General features: G+C 52.7%; 1 long non-coding RNA gene across 1 annotated transcript; it reads left to right on the top strand.

Moving 5' to 3' along the window:
- Positions 1-4,291: 4,291 nt before the first annotated feature.
- Positions 4,292-19,218, top strand: LOC141727839 (uncharacterized). The gene is made up of 2 exons (XR_012578678.1): positions 4,292-4,361; positions 18,697-19,218. It is a non-coding gene; the product is annotated as an uncharacterized LOC141727839 (long non-coding RNA).
- Positions 19,219-24,875: the final 5,657 nt, after the last annotated feature.

The raw sequence follows: 24,875 nt of genomic DNA, 5'->3' as shown, positions 1-24,875 counted from the left end.
AAAAAATCGAACCTTATGTATGCCTAGCATGTCAAACATCAAATTGCCAGGGCAACAAGGATATACTGCAGGTCAGAGTGATGGCTATCGTCAATGTTTACTGATCCAATCACTCAACACCTCTTTGCATTCTCCTCCTGAGGAACTGGATCTTTTTGGCAGTATAAACGCCAGTTTGTCTAACACTACAGCTGGTGGATGGTTTAGCTTTAAATTTTCAAACCGACCAAAACAAACATGGGCCACCCTAGATTCATTCCTGAATGTGAGTGGAATCTCTCCGCAGCATTACAGTAAATGTAACAGCACAAAAATCACGGTACCAATGAAATTACCCACAGGAATATTTCTAATTTGTGGAGACAGGGCGTGGAATGGTATACCAGCTAGACCACAGGTTGGACCCTGTTATTTGGGAAAATTGTCATTGTTTCACCCTAATGTGTCCTTGCTAATGCAGCTGAGTCAAAATTCAAACAGAAAGAGACGTAGTGTACATGACTTAGACTGCAGCTCGATAGGAGATCCACAATTTTGGGGTACATTCAAACAGGTGGTTGTTTCAACTATCTTGCCGGGAGGATCTGCCAATAAGGCTATGAATTTAGCAAAGCAATTAGGGTGCTGGGCAAAGGATGAGCTGAACAAGACATCACAAATTCTAGACATGCTAACCGCAGATGTGCAGAGTGTTAACCATGCTGTTTTGCAAAATAGAGCTGCCGTAGATTTTTTGCTCTTAGCACAAGGACATGGATGTGAAGAGTTTGAAGGAATGTGTTGCATGAATCTGTCTGATCATTCGGTGTCCATTCACACTAAGATAAAAGAACTGCAACAGGGACTTCACAATCTCAAGGAAGAAGAAGGTTTAGGAATTGACGAATGGCTTAAAAGCTTAGGACTTGGGCCATGGCTGAGGAGCCGTGTGATCTATGCTATATGACTGCTGGTGTAATTTTACTGGTTTTGCTTATTTTGCCTTGTATCTTTAATTGTATTCAAATCATGGTCAGCCGTACAATAGCAAAAACCTGGCAAACTAATCTCCTTGCTCAAGAAGAAAACGGGGGAAATGTGAAAAGCTTTATTAATAGTTGGTTGGCTGAGAAAGGCCATGCTGACATATTGCCGCTGGTTAAGCTGAGAGAGGGAAGTCAGCAGTCAGCAAGCTGAAAGAAGATGTCAGCAATTAGCAATCAGTGGCCTTGCTGCAACATGAGGAGAGGGAGTAGAGATTAGTCCTGAATATCTCATAAGAATATGTAGAAAGTATCAAAAGTAGAACCATAGGAATGTAAAAGTAAGTGTAGCTGCTGATATGTAACTAACCAATCCTGAGCTCAACTTTTGCAATATGAATGAAGTTCATTATGAACTGTATTTAACCCGCCGTGCTGATCAATAAAATTGGGCCTGTGATGATAAATTGATGTCCTGGTCTCCTTCCTTCGTCACCAATTCCTCCTCCTCTCCCAGCTGTCATTCCTTTACCACCTCCTAACCCAGTTATACCTCCACCACCTTTCCCTCAACCCTCTCCTTACTCTCTTTACCCTTCACTGCCATCCCCTTACCTCTGCCATCTCATGCACCCCTTATTCACCAGCAAGTTCCTGCTCTGCCTCCCCCACCACAAAAGAGAAGCCAAACAACATCTCAGAATCTCATGCCCAAGAGTGAAGTTACCCAGTCCGTCTCCACAGCTGATGTTGTAACACCGGGTCCAAAGTGGAAAAAGTGAAAAATTGTTCCCCCTCAGAGAAGTTCTCATGGGCGGGTATTGAAGTTGGAGGGAGACGACCCACCTTGCATTGGTCAGCATCGACTCCACTTTATTCATCAATCAGGCACTTTTTATAACAGTGTTAATTCACTTCATGCATATTGCAAAATCTGAGCTCACAATAGGTCAGAGATAACATACCAACCCCTCCTTATGTTTCCAATACCAAGATTTGGGTTCTCAAAATAATTCTTGCTTTCCCAAAACAGCCAAAGATAGAACATCCACTTGTTATGAGAAAGCTGCCTGAGAACTCTGATGTGCAAGGCTCTCAAGGCCTTCATGTTTGTCACTTTTACCTGTAGTTAAAAATAACCTGAGAACCTCTGCTGTTCACAGAAACAGGCTGTGAGAACCTGCTCCTCACAGCTGCCTTCTAGGCCATCCCTGAAAAAATCTCCAACAGGCGGGGTGGCCAGTGAGATTGGATTTGTAAACGCTCCCTTGACTGCATCCAAAGTTGGAAACTTTAAGAAAGAACTGTGAAACTTAGTGGAAGACCCAGTAGGAATCGCAAATCAAATTGATCCATCTTTAGCCCTAATATTTATACATGGGGAGAACTGAACTCCATCTTTAACATCCTATTTTCCCTGGAAGAGACTCGATTAATACGAACTGAAGGAATGAAAATTTGGGAGAGAGAAAACCAACCTGGGCCCCCAGGTGACCAAAAAATGCCTTCAGTGGAGCCTGACTGGGACCCTAATCAAGAAGAGGGCAGAAGGAATATGAGAGATTACAGGTCCCTGATGACCAGAGGGATAAAAGAATCAGTCCCTAGAGGGAGTAATACCAGGTTAGCGTTGGACGGCACCCAGGAAAAAGACAACACCCCAGCACCATGGCTTAATAGGCTAAAGCAAAACTTCCAGATTTACTCTGATGTTGACCCAGATAGCCCAGAAGACCAATCTTGGGTTCCCTGCAGTCGGGGATGACCCCAAGAATCCTTTTTTCCCAGCCTGATGTTTCCAAGAAGGAGTCTGAATTCTTTGGCTCTGGTTTCCAAGGTTGTTTATTGTTTCTTATCTATAACATTTTTTCTCTGGGCTGCTGAGATCTTTTCAGCAGGTCAGACAGAGGCACACTCTCCATCCCGGGGCTGGTGTCTACGTTTTATCCTATGAACTATGTCTACTTCATTTATCATTATTTTCCAATACCTAAAGACACACAGCAGGGGACTTTCAATCAAAACAAATGCACCTTTTATTGCATGCCCATAGCAAATGTAACAGAAGGATTAGAAAGGCGATAAAGGGCAGAGAGAGAGAGAAAGGAGGGTTGGGTTGGGGGAATAGCTACCAACACGGAGATGAAATCCTCGTGGTCTGGTCAATAGATCCATCTGGTCACGTCGGGGAGAATCGCAAAGCCTTTGGTTAACTCAGGGCTCTTTTATAATCTACCGCCGGGAGGGAGCAGGACGGCACATGGAGGGCACAGTGGAGAATAAATGCATTGGGAACAGGTACAGACAGTCCAGGTCTGAACAGCACAAACCGGTGCCAGCAGTGAGCGGGGCCCGTTGTTTCAGGACTGGTTCCTATGGGAAACATCCCGCTTCCCATGGCAGACATCCTGCTCCAGTCAGGCCAGCACCCCTGGGTTAGAATTTGAAGGGTCTCAGTCTCAGTCCTAGGGGGGCCTTCAATCTCCGTCCTTGATGGCGGCTGTGAGGCAGATGAGGGATCTTGGACCGTCTCTAACAGACTGATATCACAAAACATAGTAGTAATTATGCATTTCCCCTTAAAAATATAAGTTTTGGAATTAGGAAAATTAAAAATATTTTTTTATTTATAGTACTATTATTCTGTATTTGTAATATGAAATTTTAATATTCATATCTAAAAATCCACAGCCTTTTAGCAAGCAAAAAATTTATGGGTTATTAGTTGAAGTAACACAATTCCCAACATTAATTTATTCAGAAGTGTGGCTATTGATTTTTCCCTCTTTATGCCAATCAGTCCTATTTTAAATCCTTTTGCTATCTTTTATATCATTTTCAAAGACAGGATAAAAGGGGCCACTTTGGGGTCCATGGAGACATTTCTGGGGCACATTTGGAGCAGTTTTGGGTCTGGGGAGGGAATTCAGAGAGAACTTGAGGGTCTGGAGGACACTTGGGTGAGACGAGTGGGCACTTGGAGGGGCACTCAGGGATTCTGAGGGACAGTTCGGGGTCGGGGGCAGCACTTGGGGGTCCAGGGGGGCCCTTGGAAGTCAGGGAGGGGAATTTGGGGCCCTTCGGGGTCCGGGCTGGCCCTTGGGGGGCTCTGATGGGGCTTTCAGCGGCGTGGAGATTGATGGGAGTTGTAGGCGCAGGTCTAATGAAGTTTAACGGGGCCGCGGGGCATCATGGGAGTTCGAGGCGCAGCTGAAATGGCACTCAGTGGAGGCGCAGGGCATGACGGGAGATGAAGTCCCGGCTGGAACAGCACTGGACATGCGCCGCGGAGCATGATGGGAGGTATAGTCCCGGAAGTGGCTCCAGCACTTGGCTTGGGGGTCCGGGAAGGGTCCTGGCGGACACTTCTGCGTCCGAGCCGTGACTTGAGATCCTCGGGTAAACATAAACTGTTCGGGAGCACTTGCGGGGAGCTCCGGGAACTCTAACCGGGCTCTTTAGGGCGCGGGGCACGGCAGGACCTTACGCGCGGGACTGTTCTGAGGGGCTCTGGGGCCGCGGCGGGGGAGAGGAGATGAATTCCCAGATGTGGCTGTACCGGGCATCTGTGGGGCTGGGAGCACTCAGGGAATCCGGGGACGCTTTTGGGGGCTCCCGAATGGGCGCTGAGGGGGCACTGAGGGATCCTGGAAGGTCTGGCGGACACTTAATGAATGGACAAAGCAGTGGCGGGTCCCGGGGTTCTGTGGAGCGCAGGGCATGAGGGGCGTTGTAGTCCCGGCTCCAAAGGGGCTCAATGGGGCCGCGGGGCATGACGGGAGTTGCAGGCAAAAAAAAAAAAAAAAAAAAAGTAGGGCCAATATCAGACACCGCATCTGAGGTCCTAAACCAGGCGCTGATTGGCTTTGGGCGGTGATGGGCGGGAGTCTCGGCAAATGGGATGCGGTGGAGACGGGAACAGCCCATTCAACTTCTTCAGTCCCTCCCAGTAGAGCCCAGTTCTTCCCCAGTACAGACCAACACAACCCCAGTACAGCCCAGTTCATCCTGAATAGAAACCAGTACAACCCCTGTGCCCCTCCTGTCCCTCCCAGTACAGCCCAGTCCCTCCCAGTTCCTCCCCAATATCATCCACAGGATACCCCAGTGTCCCCAGTCTTCCCCGCAATGGCCCCATTGTGCCCAGTATGTCCCAGTGTCTCCCACTGTTGTAGTGTGTTTTAAGTTTCTCAGTTTGCTCCCCCATTTTATGTACTGTACCCTCCTTTGTTCTTTGTAAATGGTTCCTCTCTCCCCAGTTTTTCCCGCCACTGCCTCCTTGCCAGTTAAGTTGCCTGGTTACCATGCTATTTTTAGTTGCTAATGTTACAGTTTGTAGAACCACTCCTCCCTTATCCCACCTTATAAGTAGATGTTTTCTCCTCCCTGGGCACAGTCAATCACCCCCCACTCCTCCTAGGTTTCGAGAACCTTCTCCTCTCTGGGGGTTGTGGTTGGCTGTGGTCCCGGGGCCCCTCCTTTACTTTGTATTCGTTGGTTTCTGGTGTATGTCAGTTATGTTCAGTACCTCCCTTTGAGTTTCCTCATTGGATAGCTGGGCTCCCCTCCTCTCTCCTCCCCTTCCCTATAAAACCTTGTTGCTCCCCCTGTTCGGGGCCATTTTGCTGGTTGGTGCCCTTCCTTGTTGGTGCCTCCGGACCACCCAATAAACCGACTGTTCACCCCCAGCAAGTGGTCACCTCCTTTATCGTCTCGCGTGCGCAACTCCGAGCTCTTTCTCCAGCCCAGCCTGAGGCCAAGACGCCGAGGGGGGCTGGCTTCTTATGCGCAGGGGCGTTGGCCTTCTCACCCCTCGTGCTAGCCGGATCTAGGGCCGCGTACGCCCTCGCGCAGTGTGGCGCCCAACGTGGGGCCTGAAGTGGACCACTGACCACCTGGACAGCTGACCACCGGACCCTTCAGAGTTGGACATTTCGTTCCTTTGGACGCTGCACTACCCCAGGTAGTAGCAGGCCCTGTTTTAGGGGCAGCGCTCCCTGGGGATTGGGATCGAGACCCCTCGCACCCAGTGAGGACGACCCCGGAGACGAAGACCCCCACCTGATTTTTCTTTTGCTGTCGCCACCAGGCTGGTAAGATCGGGCCCCGCTCTGGGGACTTTTCCAACTTCCCCCCTGCCTTTTTAACCTTCCCCTAGGGGTACATGCCCTGCATTGGGGACCTACCCCCCACCCTCTTCCCCTGAGGCTCTTCCTCACCCCCGCGCCTTTTTTGTTTTATCTTTCCTGTGGGGTCGGTATCCCCAGACTTGGGGCCCGGACCCACCACCCAAATCCTTTTTCCCTTCGCTGAAACCCCAGACTTGGGGACAGTGGGGGGAGCAGGGGCTGGTGGCGAGTAGCTTGTTGTTTTAGTTTTTGTTATTTTTCAGGCAGGTGGTTGTACCACCAGTGGATTTTCCCCCTTTCTAGTGACAGTAGTTCCTGCACTAGAAAGGTGCCATGGGTGCTGGCTTGGGAAAATCCCAAAAGGAAGTATATTATGTTGTAAAAGGTTTGCTGCTTGGGGGTGGTCAGAAGGCCCCCAAGCAAGAGTTAAAGTTTTTGGTTAAGTGGGTCTTTTCAAAGTTCCCCGAGGTCTCCCCGGATCTTGCCAAGCAGCCACGGTTTTGGGCAGCCGTTTTGGCCAAATTGGAAGAAGCTGTTAATTCCGGGGAGACGAAATTAGCAACCGTGGCATTCTGGGCGGGCAGAGTGCTTGCGGCACTCCGCTTGTCAGGGGAACCTAAGAAAAGGCCCACAAGTTTTGGTTTATCCCCCCGTTCCCCTCGTTCTGTTGCCCTTACCCCTCAATCCCTTCCCTCTCCCCTTAGGCAGGAGCCCTCGAGGGGGATTTTGAAGGCCAACAAGAGGCAGGGGGTCCATCCTTCCCCTGCTCCCCCTCGACCTGCTCAGCCTCCCCCTTCGAGGAGCCCTGGCCAGGTTCCTCTTCTTTCCTCACCCTCTACCCCAGTTCCCAAATCCCCAGTTGAAAGGCCCAAGATTGTTCGGTTTGTTAATGATCCACAAAATGGCTCCCTGGGAGCCCAAGATGGCGGCGGCCACGTGGTCGTTCCTGCCAGGGCTCCTTCTTCTTCAGCCAACCCCTTCCTCCCTTGCCCCAACCCCTTCCTTCCTCCAGACCCAACCTCCTTTTCGGTTACCCCTCCCTCATATCCTCCCTCCGCCCCACCCATTCCTCCGTCCTCCGCCCCTCAATCAGCTCCTCCCCAAACTCCTCCCCCGGCTCAGCCCCCCATTCGCTCCTCCCCCGCTCCGCCTTTGTACTTCCCTCCGCCTCCGAGCGTCACCCAGGGGGCGGAGAGGTGTGGTTGGTCACGCCCACTCCCTCACCCTGCGTCATTGCCAGACCCCGCCTCAACCTCCTCCAGTTCCGGTTCCCACGCTCCTCCTTCCGGTTCTCACGCTTTGTGTTCCGGGGGGGGGGGGGGGTGGATGACCGGAAACCGGAGCAGGCGCCCTTGTTGGAAGCCGCTCCGGTTACCTACCACCTGAGTGGGGAGGGGACCCCTCAGGCCCAGTGGGTGCCTTTAGCACAGGCCCGGATCAAGGAGCTGTGCAAGGCGCAGAAGGACTACTCCCGGGGGTCAGAGTACTTCCGGGGTATGCTCCGCAATGCCCTTGCACAGGGAGATCTGGTGCCGGCTGACCTGAGGGCCCTCTTCTCCAGCCTTGCTAGACCCATGGAATTTAGGGTCTGGGTGGGGGAATGGAGGAGGGAGATATTGGAGGTTCTCCCAAATATTTGGGGGAATCCTGCAATGTCTCATGACGCAGATGGTCTGGTAATCACCGAGGAACACCTTTTGGGTGAGGGACAGTGGGCAGAGGGGGCAGCTCAGGCGAAAGCCTTATTCCCCTCCCAGCTTGTGGAGACCGCTCGGGCAGCTGAGCGGGCCTTCTTCAAGCTGGAGGTGGTGACCTCCCAATGGGAGGAGGATGAGGTCCGGCAAGGAGCGCAAGAGCCATACATGGCCTTTATCGAGTGCCTCTACCGATATGTGGAGGCGCAGGCGCTCGGGGATGATGACAGGGAGAGGATGCTTCAGCGGATGGCATTCAGCAATGCCAACGCTGAGTGCCGCAAAGCTATAAGAACTCTCCCTTGAAGTCCCCGGCCCACGATAGAGGCCATGATTGAGGTCGTGGTGCGTCAGGTCTCCCTGGCATCACGGCCCAAGAGAACATCTGTGGCTCTTGCTGAATGCCCCGAGCCGGACTTCATGGAAGCAGAAGCTGCCCCCGTTGCCGGACCCCCAACACCTGGGTCCGGCAGAAGGTCATCAACCACCCACCCCTGCCATCTTTGTGGCAAAGTCGGGCATTGGATGCCCCAGTGCCCGATGCGCCTTGATTACTTGGAGTACAGGCGGAAGCGAGAAAGGGAGGAAAACAAAGAAGCAAAAAACTAAGTTTGGAGCGCAGCCCCTCCCTGCGCGATGACAAAAGTACGGCGGGCTGTTCAACAACCTGCGGGGAGGGAGGAGACAGGAGAGGACCGCCGACATACGCTTTGCCGGATTTGACGTATTTTTCTGATGTGACCTTATCTACCTGTGGTGCTGTACCTGCAATTAACACCATGTCCTCTGCTTCTCCATACAGGCTGCAGCTGACTAGGGACCTTTACATCCCTAGCAGTAACATCCAGCTGGTGTCTGTCGACCTGCAACATCCGGGTCACTGGAGGAAATTGGGACGTTGCAGGTGGACTGTTGTCGGGGACACCAAGCACACACCGCGAGACATCCACATCGTCCCTGGTCTGGTAACTACCGACCGGGACCGTTTCGCGGTAGGGCTGTACTGTGTCCGACCCCCACTTTTCCTCCCCAAGGGACAGGTCATTGCCCAGGCCATTCCTGTGCCAGAAGAAGATCCCTGGACGATTTCGTCGGAGAAGGCATCGCCTCCGACCGTGGCCTGGGCACAACTAGTGGGGAGGGAAAAGCCCCGCCTGACCTGTCAACTTTCGTTGGGCGGAGACAAGAAGATAGTGAGGGGTCTTTTGGACACAGGTGCAGATGTGACGATCATTCCCTCTCGGGAGTGGCCGTCACATTGGGGCTTGCAAAGCGCTGTGGGCACGATCTCTGGTGTTGGCAAACCAATCCAAGAGCATTGTACAAATTAAGGGGCCCGACGGGCAATTGGCCTCGATACGCCCGTTCGTTTTGGATTATACAGAGCCTCTCTGGCTCCCCAGTGGGGAGCCAAAATTGACCTCCCGAAGGCTCCCCAGGTTTTTCGGGCAGTGGCCACTGAGGAGCGCCGGACCTGGAAGCTGAATTGGCTTTCTGATGAACCAGTACAGGTCAAGCAGTGGCCACTCAATAAGCAAAAATTAAAGGCGCTCAACGAGCTCGTTCAGGAGCAGCTACTGAAAGGCAACCTGGAGGAGACCATGTCACCTTGGAACTCCCCAGTGTTTGTCATCAAGAAGCCCAACAAGGACAAGTGGCGACTCCTGATCGACCTCCGCAAAATTAATGAATTGATAGTTGACATGGGTCCTCTTCAGCCAGGGATGCCCTCCCCAGCAATGCTCCCCCAAAATTGGAATTTGGCTGTAATCGATATAAAGGATTGCCTCTTCCAAATTCTCCTTCACCCTGACGATGCTCCGCGCTTTGCGTTCACAGTTCCGTCCGTGAACTGTGAGTCCCCAGCCAAGCGCTATCATTGGTGGGTGCTTCCACAGGGCATGAAGAACAGCCCTGTGATCTGCCAATGGTATGTCGCTTCGCTGCTGTCACCCATCCGTACAGCCCTCGGGGATGCCGTCATTGTTCACCATTATATGGACGACATCCTCGTGTGTGCGCCCGACCACAGTCTGCTTGCCCATGCGCTTGACCTGACAACCAATGCGTTGGTTGCTGCAGGGTTCGAGCTCCAGCAGGACAAAATTCAGCGGATGCCACCTTGGAAATACCTGGGCCTTGAAATTACAAAGCAGACCATTGTTCCGCAAAAATTGGCTATTAGGACAAAAGTCCAGACCCTAGCAGATGTCCACCAACTGTGTGGGTCTTTGAATTGGGTGAGACCCTGGCTGGGCATTTCAACCGAAGACCTAGCCCCCCTTTTCAATTTGTTGAAAGGGGGAGAGGGGCTCAGTTCCCCTCGGGCTCTCACCCCAGAGGCGGAGGTGGCCTTAGAGAGGGTACAAAAAGCTATTTCGACCAGGCAGGCCCATCGTTACCATCCAGGCCTGCCATTCAAATTTATAGTACTGGGAAAATTGCCACACCTCCATGGCATCATCCATCAGTGGGACGACAGTCCGAAGGACCAAGGCTCAGGAGAGAAGCTCTTAATCATAGAGTGGGTCTTCCTGAGCCACCATAGGTCCAAAAGAATGACACGGCCACAGGAGTTGGTAGCCGAACTGATCCTCAAGGCGAGATCGAGGATCAGGGAGCTTGCAGGGTGTGATTTCTCATGCATCCATATTCCAATTGAACTGGAATCGGGCCAATTAAAATTAAAGACCTTTGAAGGACTGCTGCAAACCAATGAATATCTTCAGTTTGCACTTGACAGCTACACTGGGCGCATCGCAGTAGATCGGCCGGCCCACAAATTATTCAATTCGGAGTTCAAATTATCGTTGAAGAAGGTTCAGAGCAGGGAGCCGCTGGATGCTTTGACAGTTTTTACGGACGCGTCTGGAGCATCCCACAAGTCAGTGATGACTTGGAAGGATCCTCAAACTCAGCAGTGGGAGACCGATGTTGCTGTTGTGGAGGGCTCTCCACAGATTGCTGAGTTGGACGCAGTCGTCAGGGCATTCCAGAGATTCCCTGGACCCTTCAATTTGGTCACAGATTCTGCGTATGTTGCAGGTGTAGTGTCCCGAGCTGAGTCCGCAGTTCTTCAAGAGGTCACCAACAAAAGATTATTTGAATTGTTGAATAGGCTCGTCGAGTTGGTCTCCCACCGCGAGCATCCATTTTATGTCATGCATGTGAGATCACACACAGACCTGCCTGGTTTCATTGCAGAAGGCAACCGTCGTGCCGATTCTTTGGCCGCGGCTGCTGTTTCGCAGGCCCCTCTCCCAGATGTGTTCGGTCAGGCTAAGATCAGCCACCAACTGTTCCATCAAAATGCGCCTGGCCTGGTTCGTCAATTCAATCTGACGCAAGAGCAGGCCAAGGCGATTGTGGCCACATGTCCCCAATGCCAGCATGACCAAATGCCTACTGTGGCCTCAGGGGTTAACCCCCGAGGGCTGGCAAGCTGTGAAGTGTGGCAGATGGACGTAACACACATCCCATCTTTCGGTCGATTGTGTTACGTCCATGTCTCAGTCGATACCTTCTCCGGAGCTATCTACGCTTCTGCCCACACAGGTGAAAAGGCAGCGGATGTTCAGAAGCATCTGCTTCAAGCATTCGCTGTCTTGGGCATCCCTAGGGCCCTAAAAACAGATAACGGCCCTGCGTACACTTCCAAGGAACTGCGGAGCTTCCTGCAACAATGGGGAATAGTCCATAAAACCGGCATCCCCTATTCCCCGACAGGCCAAGCCATGGTGGAAAGGGCCCACCAGAGCCTCAAAAAGATCCTGTCCCGACAACAACCGGCAATGAAGGTGGAGACCCCCCACGTCCGGCTGTCAAGAGCTCTGTACACCCTCAATTTTCTAAATTGCTCTTTTGACAGCCAAAATCCTCCAGTGGTCCGGCATTTCGGCAGTCACCAGCAGCTGCAGCCCAAAGCCAGGCCGCCGGTTCTTGTAAAGGATCCGGAGACCTGGCGGACGGAGGGCCCCTTTGACCTGGTGACTTGGGGGAGGGGATACGCTTGCGTGTCCACTCCCTCAGGCCCCAAGTGGGTCCCGTCTAAGTGGGTCAGGCCCTTCGTCCCAAAGCAGAGGACCAAGACAGAGGCAGTACCACAGGTCCGGCAAGCGTGTTGGCGTCGGCGGAGGAAGCAACACCACCAACTGTCTTCCTTTTCTCCTGAGCTTCCCCCTGTTTCGGAAGAACCCTCTCCTCCAGCTTCTCCTCCACCCCTTGACCTCTTGCACCATCTTTCCTCCTATTCCCCCCCAGCTCCAACCGTTACCCCTCGTATGTTTTATTTAAATTGGTTGTTTGGAGAGGAACCATTTCTGTGAATTCCATATACTTTTACGGCTCTCTTTTCATTTCAGTTGCATCTCCCCAAATGGCCCCCGCATTGACAACGCTAGCTCCCAACCCTTGTCTGATGATGATGGTGCTGATGACCTGCGGACTCCTTCTGCCACCTACGGAGCCGTGGGTCATTCCCCAGCCAAAAGTCAATGTCTGGCGTGCCTTAGCTCAATCGCTAGGACAGGACAGCATCTGCCTGGACACCGGCGCTGCAGAGGACCCGATGTCGTCCTGCCTTGTGGGGATCCCTTTCTCTCCAGGAGAGTTCCCCCCTGCCTTTCAGTCTGCCCTTTCCCCTATTTTGGCCCGGAGCCTTACTTTCCTTCCTGGTTTCGAACCCAGTAACGCCTGGAGAGACGGAGTGGCGAGGCTGGATCCTGCGCCCTCCGAGCCCACAGAATTACATCTACTCGGTTCCGCCAATTCTACTATTTGTTTTCAGTTTGATTATACACTTACCCCCATCGAGAAGGGCACTGAGGTGGTCCTGCAAGCAAAGAAAGAATATCAAGCAGACCGGTGGTGTCGGGCCGTTTTGAAGATCGTCGGCCCTACCACCACCAAGCGGACCCCTTATGCCCTTCCAAGGGGAGTGTTTTTGATTTGTGGCGACCGAGCGTGGGCAGGCATCCCCTCTGGTCTGGTCGGAGGGCCGTGCACCTTGGGCCGGCTGACGCTGTTTACCCCCAACGTCACCCAAATTATCAATTGGAAAAAGACCAACATCACATCCGAATTGGCTAGATCCAAAAGAGATCTTAAAGATCTCACCGAGGACGGTGATGATGAAATTACTCATTGGTCCCATTCAAAGTCGGTCGCCTTTACCATCTTGTTGCCTTGGGTATCGGTAGCCAAATCTCTAGGTGAATTGGGCCGCCTAGAGTGTTGGGTGGCTAAACAAGCCAATCTTACTTCAGCCGCGCTATACGACCTCCTTACAGACGAGGAAATAACAAGGCAGGCGACACTCCAGAACAGGGCAGCAATAGATTTTCTATTGCTGCTTCATCACCATCACTGTGAGGAGTTTGAGGGCCTCTGCTGCATGAACCTGTCCTCCAGAGCCGAGGACGCCAGGCACTCAATAAAAAGACTACAAGACCTCGTCCATCAGGTCAAGCAGGAAACATCGGACTGGCTGGGAGACATCTTCAAGGGTTGGGGCCTCAGCGGGTGGGCCAGTTCAGTTTTAGAATCAGTTTCTAAGATTGTTTTGAGTTTGATTGTACTTTTAGTTCTGTTCATGTTGATCCGCGGTTTGGTCCAAAAATTAATAGCCAGAGCCACAACTATGGCTGCCAGTCATGTCACAATTCCCCAGGAGGAACCTTTCGAGCTGGAGGACCTCTCCTCAGAGGCCGAAGGAGCTGCGGACGAGGAGGGGTCAACCGAGCCGCCCCAAGAACATCTGTGGGCTGGTGAACTCCAGCTCGAAGAAGACGAAGATTGGCAGGACCGGCCGCGGACATCTTCTTTTTGAGTTATACAGACATTCCTGTTTTCTTTATTTTATTTGTTAAGAAACGGGGAGATGTTGTAGTGTGTTTTAAGTTTCTCAGTTTGCTCCCCCATTTTATGTACTGTACCCTCCTTTGTTCTTTGTAAATGGTTCCTCTCTCCCCAGTTTTTCCCGCCACTGCCTCCTTGCCAGTTAAGTTGCCTGGTTACCATGCTATTTTTAGTTGCTAATGTTACAGTTTGTAGAACCACTCCTCCCTTATCCCACCTTATAAGTAGATGTTTTCTCCTCCCTGGGCACAGTCAATCACCCCCCACTCCTCCTAGGTTTCGAGAACCTTCTCCTCTCTGGGGGTTGTGGTTGGCTGTGGTCCCGGGGCCCCTCCTTTACTTTGTATTCGTTGGTTTCTGGTGTATGTCAGTTATGTTCAGTACCTCCCTTTGAGTTTCCCCATTGGATAGCTGGGCTCCCCTCCTCTCTCCTCCCCTTCCCTATAAAACCTTGTCGCTCCCCCTGTTCGGGGCCATTTTGCTGGTTGGTGCCCTTCCTTGTTGGTGCCTCCGGACCACCCAATAAACCGACTGTTCACCCCCAGCAAGTGGTCACCTCCTTTATCGTCTCGCGTGCGCAACTCCGAGCTCTTTCTCCAGCCCAGCCTGAGGCCAAGACGCCGAGGGGGGCTGGCTTCTTATGCGCAGGGGCGTTGGCCTTCTCACCCCTCGTGCTAGCCGGATCTAGGGCCGCGTACGCCCTCACGCAACCCACAGCATTCCCAGTGTTCCCAGTATGTCCCAGTCCTCCCCAGTGTCACTCCCAGTATGTACCAGTGTCTCCCACAGCGTTCCCAGGGTCCCCAGTATGTCCCAGTCATCCCCAGTGCTTCCAAGGACAGTTTAATTTCTCACGGTGGCCGTGGCAGCCAAACCCAGCAGTGGGGTCAGTGCAGTGCCCATGGCCACAGCCCCTTGCAGGGGCCCAGTGCAGCTTGGGCTGATGATCCACCCTCACAGCTGGCCCAGGGCAGCTCTGCAGTGCCTTTGGTGGCCCCTGGGGCTGGCACACACCTGAGCAGTGTGTCTGTTTGCACTGGGGAAACTCAGGAGGTTCAGATTGCTTCAAAAATCCCCCAAAAGGGCAAACCCCTCTTAGGCTGGGTGCAGCCAGCTCTGCAAGCACAGCAGGGCCCAGGGCAGTGAGGACAGACAGGATGGGGCTGGGCAATGTGGAGCAAGGTTGTGCACACTGGGTCAGAGCTTCAGGCACAGCTTCTGTGAGCAGGCCAGAGCTGCTGAGGAGAGACCCTGGGTCAATATCAATCACAGAATGCTGCAATCACCTCTGCTCTAAAGAGAAATTTAATAAAAGACACCCTTTAAAAAAGGAATGTATATTTTATTACTGCTCTTTGAAATCTTTCTCCATGACTGCACTAGGAAAACTTTAATGACACTCTCAGGGCTTTGCTGTTGTTTACATCAAACTCAGTCCTTGACAGTGTCTTCACAAAACTTCTCAAGAACTCAAAGTTATATTTAGACTCCAAATTTTCTTGGAGTTTTAATGGCTCCCACTGAGGACCATGACTGCCTGCCTCTGCATGCCCACACAAAGGCTCCTTCTGGGGGACATGCTGCACCACAGCCCTGCCCTGGCAGGGAAATTCCTTTCTGTTTGGGTCCCTTCTGTTTTCCCTATCTGCCATCTGCATTAATTCTTTCTTTCTCTGGCTGTTCTCTATTATGCCAAAATGATCCACCATCTCTGAAACCTCCCTTCAATCCCTCCCAGATCTCCTCTGCTGTCCTCAGTTTCCACTCCACTCAGCACAGAGCTGCTCTCATTTGCTATTTCAGAGGGTATAATTTACTCAGGCCTGAGCTGTAGTGAGGGATAACTCCCAACATCACATGGAAATGTAATCCTACCAGTGTGTTGTTTATATACAGTCACTAAATGTGAATTACAATTTACCCATTTCCATAAATCACACCCCAAGTTCCCAGATTTAGTCCTTGCTTTTTCTATCCCTGCACCCTTCAGCCAGATGTCTTCATCTTCCCTCCAACCATTCCTGCTGGGAAAGCAGCCCCTGCATGCCTTGTTCCTGTGCTGAAAGTTCACAGGCACAGTAAAAACTGAATTAATTAACCCTTTTGGTATCAGCCCCAGGCTTTGTGTGGGCAGGCAGAGGCAGGCAGGAGGCAGAGCTGTCAGCAAAGGAAGGGCCCAGCCAGGTGGGGCAGCCGGAGGATGCCGACAGCCTGCAGGGACAGAGGCGCAGGGCAGGGACACCGTGGGACAGCCTGGGCTGCTCAGGGCACAGGGATGGGCAGCAGCTGCAAGACAGCCCTGCCAGAGCCAACTTGGGCAGCACTTTGGCCATGGCTGCTGGGCCTGGGCCCGAGGCAGGAGCAGGAGACAAGTGACCCTTGCAGGGCTGGGGCCTCATTGCCTCCTTGTCCCTGCTCAGCAGCCTGGCAGGGGCCGCCCCATGCTCCTGCCCTTGCCATTGCACATCCCCACAGGCCAGTGCCCATCCCGGAAAGAGCCCTGAGCAAGGAGGGAGGGACAGGATCTGCCTGGCCAGGGGCTGGGGCTCAGGCCTTGGCCCTTTGCATTCCTCAAATACATCCAGCTTTGCTCAGCACCAGAGACACCTTTGCCTTGTTTGTCCCCAGCTGTCATCACTGCCTCCAGTGTTCTGCTCTAACTGGAACCTGGGGACTCTTTCCCAGTGGTGTCCCTCAGTGGGAACCATTAAAACTTCAAGAAAATTGGGAGACTAAATTTAACTTTGTGTTATTGACTCTCAAAGACTGAGGCTGATGTAAACAACATCAAAGCCCTGAGAGTGTCATTAAAGTTTTCCTAGTCCAGTTATGGAGAAAGATTTCAAAGAGCAGTAATAAAATATACATTCCTATTTTAAAGGGTGTCTTTTATTAAATTTCTCTTTAGAGCAGAGGTGATTGCAGCATTCTGTGATTGATATTGACCCAGGGTCTCTCCTCAGCAGCTCTGGCCTGCTCACAGAAGCTGTGCCTGGAGCTCTGACCCAGTGTGGACAACCTTGCTCCACATTGCCCAGCCCCATCCTGTCTGTCCTCACTGCCCTGGGCCCTGCTGTGCTTGCAGAGCAGGCTGCACTCAGCCTAAGAGGGGTTTGCCCTTTTTGGGGTTTTTGCAGCAATCTCAAACTGCTGAGTTTCCCCACTCAAACAGACACACTGCTCAGGTGTGTGCCAGCCCCAGGTGCCACCAAAGGCACTGCAGAGCTGCCCTGGGCCAGCTGTGAGGGTGGATCATCAGCCCAAGCTGCACTGGGCCCCTGCAAGGGGCTGTGGCCATGGGCACTGCACTGACCCCACTGCTGGGTTTGGCTGCCACGGCCACCGTGAGAAATTAAACTGTCCTTGGAAACACTGCGGAGGACTGGGACATACTGGGGACACTGGGAACGCTGTGGGAGACACTGGGACATACTGGGAGTGACCCTGGGGAGGACTGGGACATACTGGGGACAATGGGGCCATTGTGGGGAAGACTGGGGACACTGGGGTATCCTGTGGATGATACTGGGGGGGGAACTGGGAGGGACTGGGCTGTACTGGGAGGGACAGGAGGGGCACTGGGGTTGTACTGGGTTCTACTTGGGATGAACTGGGCTGTACTGGGGTTGTGTTGGTCTGTACTGGGCATGAACTGGGCTCTACTGAGAGGGACTGAAGAAGTTGAATGGGCTGTTCCCGTCTCCACCGCATCCCATTTGCCGAGACTCCCGCCCATCACTGCCCAAAGCCAATCAGCGCCTGGTTTAGGACGTCGGAAGCGCTGCCTGATATTGGCACCCCTTTTTTTTTGGTTTTTTTTTTGCCTGCAACTCCCGTCATGCCCCGCGGCCCCTTTAAGCACCTTTGGAGCCGGGACTACAACGCCCCTCATGCCCTGCGCTCCACAGAACCCTGAGACCCGCCACTGCTTTGTCCATTAAGTGTCCGCCAGACCCTCCAGGATCCCTCAATGCCCCCTCAGCACCCATTCGGGAGCCCCCAAAAGCGTCCCCGGACCCCCTGAGTGCTCCCGACCCCACAGATGCCCGGTACAGCCACATCTGGGAATTCATCTCCTCTCCCCCGCCGCGGCCCCAGAGCCCCTCAGAACAGTCCCGCGCGTAAGGTCCTGCCGAGCCCCACGCCCTAAAGAGCCTGGTTAGAGCTCCCGGAGCTCCCCGCAAGTGCTCCCGAACAGCTTATGTTTACCCGAGGATCTCAAGTCACGGCTCGGATGCAGAAGTGTCCGCCAGGACCCTTCCCGGACCCCCAAACAAAGCGCTGGAGCCACTTCCGGGACGACGGCTCCCATCATGCTCCGCGGCGCATGTCATGCACTCTTCCAGCCGGGACTTCATCTCCCGTCATGCCCCGCGCTTTCACTGAGAGCCATGGCAGCTGCGCCTCGAACTCCCGTGATGCTCCGCGGCCCCGTTATACTCTGTTAGACCCGCGCCTACAACTCCCATCAATCTCCACGCCGCTGAAAGCCCCTTCAGAGCCCCCAAGGGGCCCCAAATTCCCTTCCCTGACCTCCAAGGGCCCCCGTGGACCCCCAGGTGCTGCCCCGGACCCCGAACTGTCCCTCAGAATCCCTGAGTGCCTCTCCAAGTGCCCACCCGGATCCCCCAAGTGTCTTCCAGACCCTAAGTTCTCCCTGAATTCCCTCCCGAGACCCAAAACGGCCACAAACGTGCCCCAGAAAGTTCTCCATGGACCCCGAAGTGGCTCCTTTTACCCTTTCTGTGAAAATGATAAAAAAAAAGATTAGAAAACGATTGAAAATAGGACTAATTACCATAAAGATAGAGAAATCAAGAGCACACTGGTTAATGAATTGATGAAGGGAATTTTGTTAATTAGAACCAATGACCAATAAATTTTTTGCTTGCTAAAAAAGTAGATTTTTTAATATAAAAATTTAAATTTGGTAATACAATTATAGAATAATACTATTGTAAACAAGAAAAAATTAGTTATCATTTATTAATTCATTGCATTTAATTTTATGGGAAAATACATACATTTTTTATGCTTTGGGATGTCATTCTGTAGGACACAGTCCAAAGATCCCTCATCTGCCTCAAGACCACAGTCAAGGACAGAGATTGAAGCCCCCCCAAGGACTGAGACTGAGACCTTTCAAATTCTAACCCAGGGGTACTGGCCTGACTGGAGCGGGATGTCTGCCATGGGAAGCGGGATGTTTCCCATAGGAACCAGTCCTGAAACAACGGGCCCCGCTCACTGCTGGCTCCGGTTTGTGCTGTTCAGACCTGGACTGTCTGTGCCTGTTCCCAATGGATTTATTCTCCACTGTGCCCTCCATGTGCCGTCCTGCTCCCTCCCGGCGGTAGATTATAAAAGAGTCCTGAGTTAACCAAAGACTTTGAGATTCTCTCCGACGTGACCAGATGGATCTATTGGCCAGACCACGAGGATTTCATCTCCCTGTTGGTAGCTATTCCCCCAACCCAACCCTCCTTTCTCTCTCTCTCTGTCCTTTATCGCCTTTCTAATCCTTCTGTTACATTTGCTATGGGCATGCAATAAAAGGTGCATTTGTTTTGATTGAAAGTCCCCTGCTGTGTGTCTTTAGGTATTGGAAAATAATGATAAATAAAGTACACATAGTTCATAGGATAAATCGTAGACACCAGCCCCGGGATGGAGAGGGGGCTCTGTCTGACGTGCTGAAAAGATCTCAGCAGGCAAGAGAAAAAATGGTATAGATAAGAAACAATAAACAACCTTGGAAACCAGAGCCAAAGAATTCAGACTCCTTCTTGGAAACATCAGGCTGGGAAAAAAGGATCCTTGGGGTCATCCCAGACTGCAGGGAACCCAAGATTGGTCCTCTGGGCTATCTGGGTCAACACCAGAGTAAATCTGGAAGTTTTGCTTTAGCCTATTAAGCCATGGTGCTGGGGTGTTGTCTTTTTCCTGGGTGCCGTCCAACGCTAACCTGGTATTACTCCCTCTAAGGACTGATTCTTTTATCCCTCTGGTCATCAGGGACCTGTAATCTCTCATATTCCTTCTCCCCTCTTCTTGATTAGGGTCCCAGTCAGGCTCCACTGAAGGCATTTTTTGGTCACCTGGGGGCCCAGGTTGGTTTTCTCTCTCCCAAATTTTCATTCCTTCAGTTCGTATTAATCGAGTCTCTTCCAGGGAAAATAGGATGTTAAAGATGGAGTTCAGTTCTCCCCATGTATAAATATTAGGGCTAAAGATGGATCAATTTGATTTGCGATTCCTACTGGGTCTTCCACTAAATTTCACAATTCTTTCTTAAAGTTTCCAACTTTGGACGCAGTCAAGGGAGCGTTTACAAATCCAATCTCCCTGGCCACCCCGCCCATGGGAACTTCTCTGACGGGGAACAATTTTTCACTTTTGCCACTTTGGACCAGGTGTTACAACATCAGCTGTGGAGACTGACTGGGCAACTGCACTCTTGGGCATGAGATTCTGAGATGTTGTTTGGGATCTTGTTTGTGGTGGGGGAGGCAGAGCAGGAACTTGCTGGTGAATAATGGGTGCATGAGATGGCAGAGGTAAGGGGACGGTAGTGAAGGGTAAAGAGAGTAAGGAGAGGGTTGAGGGAAAGGTAGTAGAGGTATAACTGGGTTAAGAGGTGGTAAAGGAATGACAGCTGGGAGAGGAGGAGGAATTAGGTCCACAGAAAGAGGCATTGGAGGAAGGATTTGAAGTACTGCAAGGGTAGGATTGTGGTAAGCGATCAAGGGACTCCCAGTTTTTGTTAGCCTTCCCAGCCTCTTCTTCTTTAACTTTCCTAGCTTGCTTTCCCTGTTTTAATTTATAGACTCACGTATTTTCCTCCTCTGGGGTGTACTTTAGCCAACAGGTGACGTTCTGTATGTGATGGGCCTTTTGCAGGAACTTGGGGAAAAAATAAGGTGCATCACCTTTGGACAGTGAGGCAGGTAACTCAGGAAATGTTTAAGGATGTTGTTACGTCATACAGAAAGAAAATTAGAGAGGTGAAAGCTTAAGACTTAACCAGGCCACTTCTGTGAGGGATGAGAAAAATGTTTCTGTAAATAGATTAATGGCAAAACAAGGTCCAAGGACAATCTGCATTCATTATTGGGGGAGATGGGGTTACCAAATATGAGGGAAATGCTGAGGCACCTAACCCCTTCTTTGCCTCATTTTTCAAGAATAAGACAGGTTGTCCTCAGGACAAGTGTTCTGCTGAGCTGCTGGATGGGCACAGGGAGCAGAACAGCCCCCCTGCAATCCATGAGGGAGCAGTTGCTCACCTGCTGAGCCACTCAGATGCTCACAGGTGTCTCTGCAAGCAGATGGGACCCATCCCGGGGTGATGAGGGAGCTGTGGATGAGCTCCCCAAGCTGCTCTCCATCATTCACCCTCAGTCCTGGCTCACCAAGGAGGTCCCAGAGGGCTGGAGGTACCAGTGTGAGCCCATCCCCAAGAAGGGCTGGAAGGAGGAGCTGGGGAACCCCAGGCCTGTCAGCCTGACCTGGGTGCCCGGCAAGGTTATGGAACAGATCACCTTGAGTGCCATCACAGGGTGCCCACATGGTGGCTGAGGGATCAGAGCCAGTCAGCGTGGATTTCAGTATCTGCATTGATGATCTGCATGAGGGGATTGAGTCCAGCATCAGCAAATTTGCAGATGACACAAAGCTGGGTGTGAGTGTGGATCTGCTGGAGGGTAGGAGGGCTCTGCAGAGGGCCCTGGACAGGCTGGATCCAGGGCCCAAATCCAACAAGGTGATGTTTCACAAGTCCAAGAGCTGGGTCCTGCACTTTGGCCACAACAACCCCTGCAGCACTACAGGTGGGGGATAGAGTGTCTGCACAGCAGCCAGGCTGAAAGGGACCTGCAGGGACTGATGGACAGCAGGCTGGACATGAGCCAGAGGTGTGCCCAGGTGGGCAAGAAGGCCAATGGCTCCTGGCCTGGCACAGCAATGGTGTGGCCAGCAGGAACAGGGCAGGGATTCCTCCCCTATGCTTGGCACTGGTTGGGCAGTACCTTGAGAGCTCTTTGCAGTTCTGAGTCTCCAAATTAGGAAGGACATGGAGGGGCTGGAGCGTGTCCAGAAAAGGGCAACAAGGCTGGGGAGGGGTCTAGAACACAAGTCTTGTGAAGAGTGGCTGAGGGACCTGCAGTTGTTTATACTGAGGAAGAGGAGGCTCAGAGGAGACAAGGCGGTGTCAGGGCACAGGTTGGACTTGATGACCTCCAAGGTCTTTTCCAACCTTGCTGATTCTGGGATTCTCTGAAACCACCCTTGGAGCAGTTGCACAATGAGCCCTGGGCCTCCTCTTGAGAAGCTCCAGCAGCCCAGGTCCCTCAGCTTCTCCTGCCAGCCCCAAAGCCCATCCTGTCAGTCCTGCAGAGCCTCTGCAGCTCCTCCTCACTGCCCAGAACAGGGAGCCCCAGAGCCAGACACAGCAGCCCAGATGTGCCCCCCTGGCCTGGGGTGCCTCTGGCAAGGGAGCAGCACCAGGCAATGCAGGAGTCTGCAGACAATTCCTGCAGCACTTGTAGGATGATCCTGCTGCCCAAAGGACGTTCCCATGGTGCCAAGTCAGGAACTGCAATGGGGAGTGGGGCCAGAGAGGAAAGGGCAAACAGGGATGTTAGTAGGAAGAAATTTGCATCAGGAAAAGGAAAGGAAGCAAAGGTGAAGCCAGGGAAATGCTCAGGGCAGTTTGGGGGTGGCTGCCAGGCAGCCCTGGCTCTGAACAACAGCGTCTGCAGTGAGACAGGAAACTCCCAGCTGATGGGAACAAACTTTCTGGCTGACTGCAGAGGCCAGGACAAAGCTGAGTGGTTTCCCTGGTGTCCCCCAGCCCTTGCTGGCCGCAGGGGCTGATGGCATTTGTGCTCCCTCAGGTTCATGTCCCCACACCAACAGCATGGGGGTGCTCTCCGTGCTGTGTGCCATGCAAACAGGGGCTAGTGAGCCAGTGCTGCCGTGTCTGTGCCTGCAAGGATGGGGCACCTGTGTGAGCTGGGGGAGAGGCCAGGGCTGCAGAGGGGGGATGTTGTTGGCAGCTCCATCAGGACGCTCTGGGACGCTGCCCTGGGCTGTGCAGCGCACTGGGGATGGATCAGCCCCTGTTCTGCTGCTCCTTCCCATCTCCCCCAGGGCCCTTGCAGAGCCCCAGCCATGCTGTTTGCCCTCAGCCTGCCCACGGCCCGCCTGGGGCTGCTCACGGGGGGTTTCTGTGCTGAGGATCGGCCTGGGTGTGTTCTTGAGAGAGCCTGGGCAAAGAGCCTGGAGCCCCCAGGCCCTGGCCTGAGGCGTCAGCGCTGCCCCAGCAGTGCCCATGGCCTGTCCCTGCTGCAGCCCCGGCACTGCCACCCCCAGGGCTGTGCCCGGCCCCGAGAGCACTCAGGCCCTGCAGCAACACCAGGGCCCCCAAGGCAGCGGGGCAGGGCCACGGCAGCAGCACTGGCAACACCAAGTGCTGCTGCTGCTGGGCACAGCTGCTGGGCCAGCACTGATCTGCCCCAGCTCTGCACACAGACATTGCTGCTGCAGCTCCAGAGAAGGAAACTAAAAGGCATCTCTGCAGAAAACTTGGCTGGGAGTTCCTTTAGTTCCTTAAAAACCCACCAATGGAATAGCTCCTCATTGGAACAGTCTGTGACCACGGGGAAGATGGAGAGAAATAAAATGAGAAATAGCAGAAAAAGTGTCATTTCTCTGTGTAAATGTGAAAAAAATAAAAACAACAGTAAAGAACCTCCAAAATGAAACCAAAAATGGGTATCAAAGATGGCTTTTATTACAAGAGAGTTGCACAAATTGGCCAGAAGTTTAATGTTTTGTGAAACCATCCAGTCATCAGTCCCCACAATTCAGCCTTGAGCTCCTGGTTCCTCAGGCTGTAGATGAGGGGGTTCAGGACTGGAGGCACCACCGAGTACAGAACTGACAGGGCCAGATCCAGGGATGGAGAGGACATGGAGGGGGGCTTCAGTTAGGCAAAAAATGAAGTGCTGATGAACAGAGTGACCACAGCCAGATGAGGGAGGCAGGTGGAAAAGGCTTTGTGCCGTCCCTGCTCAGTAGGGATCCTCAGCACGGCCCTGAAGATCAGCACATAAGAGAAAACCATGAACACAAAACAGCCAAATGCTAAACACACACTAACAGCAATTAGCCCAAGTTCCCTGAGGTTGGAATGTGAGCAAGAGAGCTTGAGGATTTGTGGGACTTCACAGAAGAACTGGCCCACGGCATTGCCATGGCACAGAGGCAGGGAAAATGTATTGGCTGTGTGGATGAGAGCATTGAGAAAGGCACTGGCTCAGGCAGCTGCTGCCATGTGGGCACAAGCTCTGCTGCCCAGGAGGGTCCCGAAGTGCAGGGGTTTGCAGATGGACACATAGCGGTCATAGCACATGATGGTCAGGAGGCAAAGCTCTGCTGCAATGAAGAAGAAAATCAGGAAGACCTGAGCAGCACATCCTGAGTAGGAGATGTTCCTGGTGTCCCAGAGGGAATTGTGCATGGCTTTGGGGACAGTGGTGCAGATGGAGCCCAGGTCGCTGAGGGCCAGGTTGACCAGGAAGAACATGGGTGTGTGGAGGTGGTGGCCGCAGGCTACGGCGCTGATGATGAGGCCGTTGGCCAGGAGGGCAGCCAGGGAGATGCCCAGCAAGAGGCAGAAGTGCAGGAGCTGCAGCTGCCGCGTGTCTGCCAATGCCAGCAGGAGGAAGTGGCTGATGGAGCTGCTGTTGGTCATTTGCTGTGCCTTGGCATGGGGATCTGTAAAAAAAGTACTCATGGAATACTTGGGTTTGGAGAGGACTTTAAATATCCCAGCACAGCCTGGGGGCACTTTCCCCCTTCTGCCTGCCCAGGGCTCTGCTGCCTGGAGCTGTCCCTGCCAGCAGCTGCTTCCCTGTGCCCAGGGCTGGGCCCTGCCAGTGCTGCCAGAGCCCAGCCCAGCCCTGGGGGCTCAGCTCTGCCCTGCAGTCCCCTCCCAGCTCTGGCACTGCCCCGGGGCACCTCTGGCTCTGCAGGCTCTGATGGCAACGTCAGAGCAACCCTGAGGAGCCGGGAAAAGCGACACAGATGCTGCCTGTGAGGGGTCCTGTGGTGATTTTCGTCAGCGTCTAGTTTATTCACATCTGAGATAACTTTTTTTTTTTCTAAATGTGAACTGAGAGATTAATGTCTATGTTCAACTTCCCATCTAGGTAACCCGGAGTAGTAGAATA

Source organism: Zonotrichia albicollis, unplaced genomic scaffold (assembly GCF_047830755.1).
Source record: "Zonotrichia albicollis isolate bZonAlb1 unplaced genomic scaffold, bZonAlb1.hap1 Scaffold_254, whole genome shotgun sequence".
NCBI classification, from domain to species: Eukaryota; Metazoa; Chordata; class Aves; order Passeriformes; family Passerellidae; genus Zonotrichia; species Zonotrichia albicollis.
The sequence above is the reverse complement of the archived record's forward strand: the minus strand, read 5'-3'. Positions and strand labels throughout refer to the sequence as shown.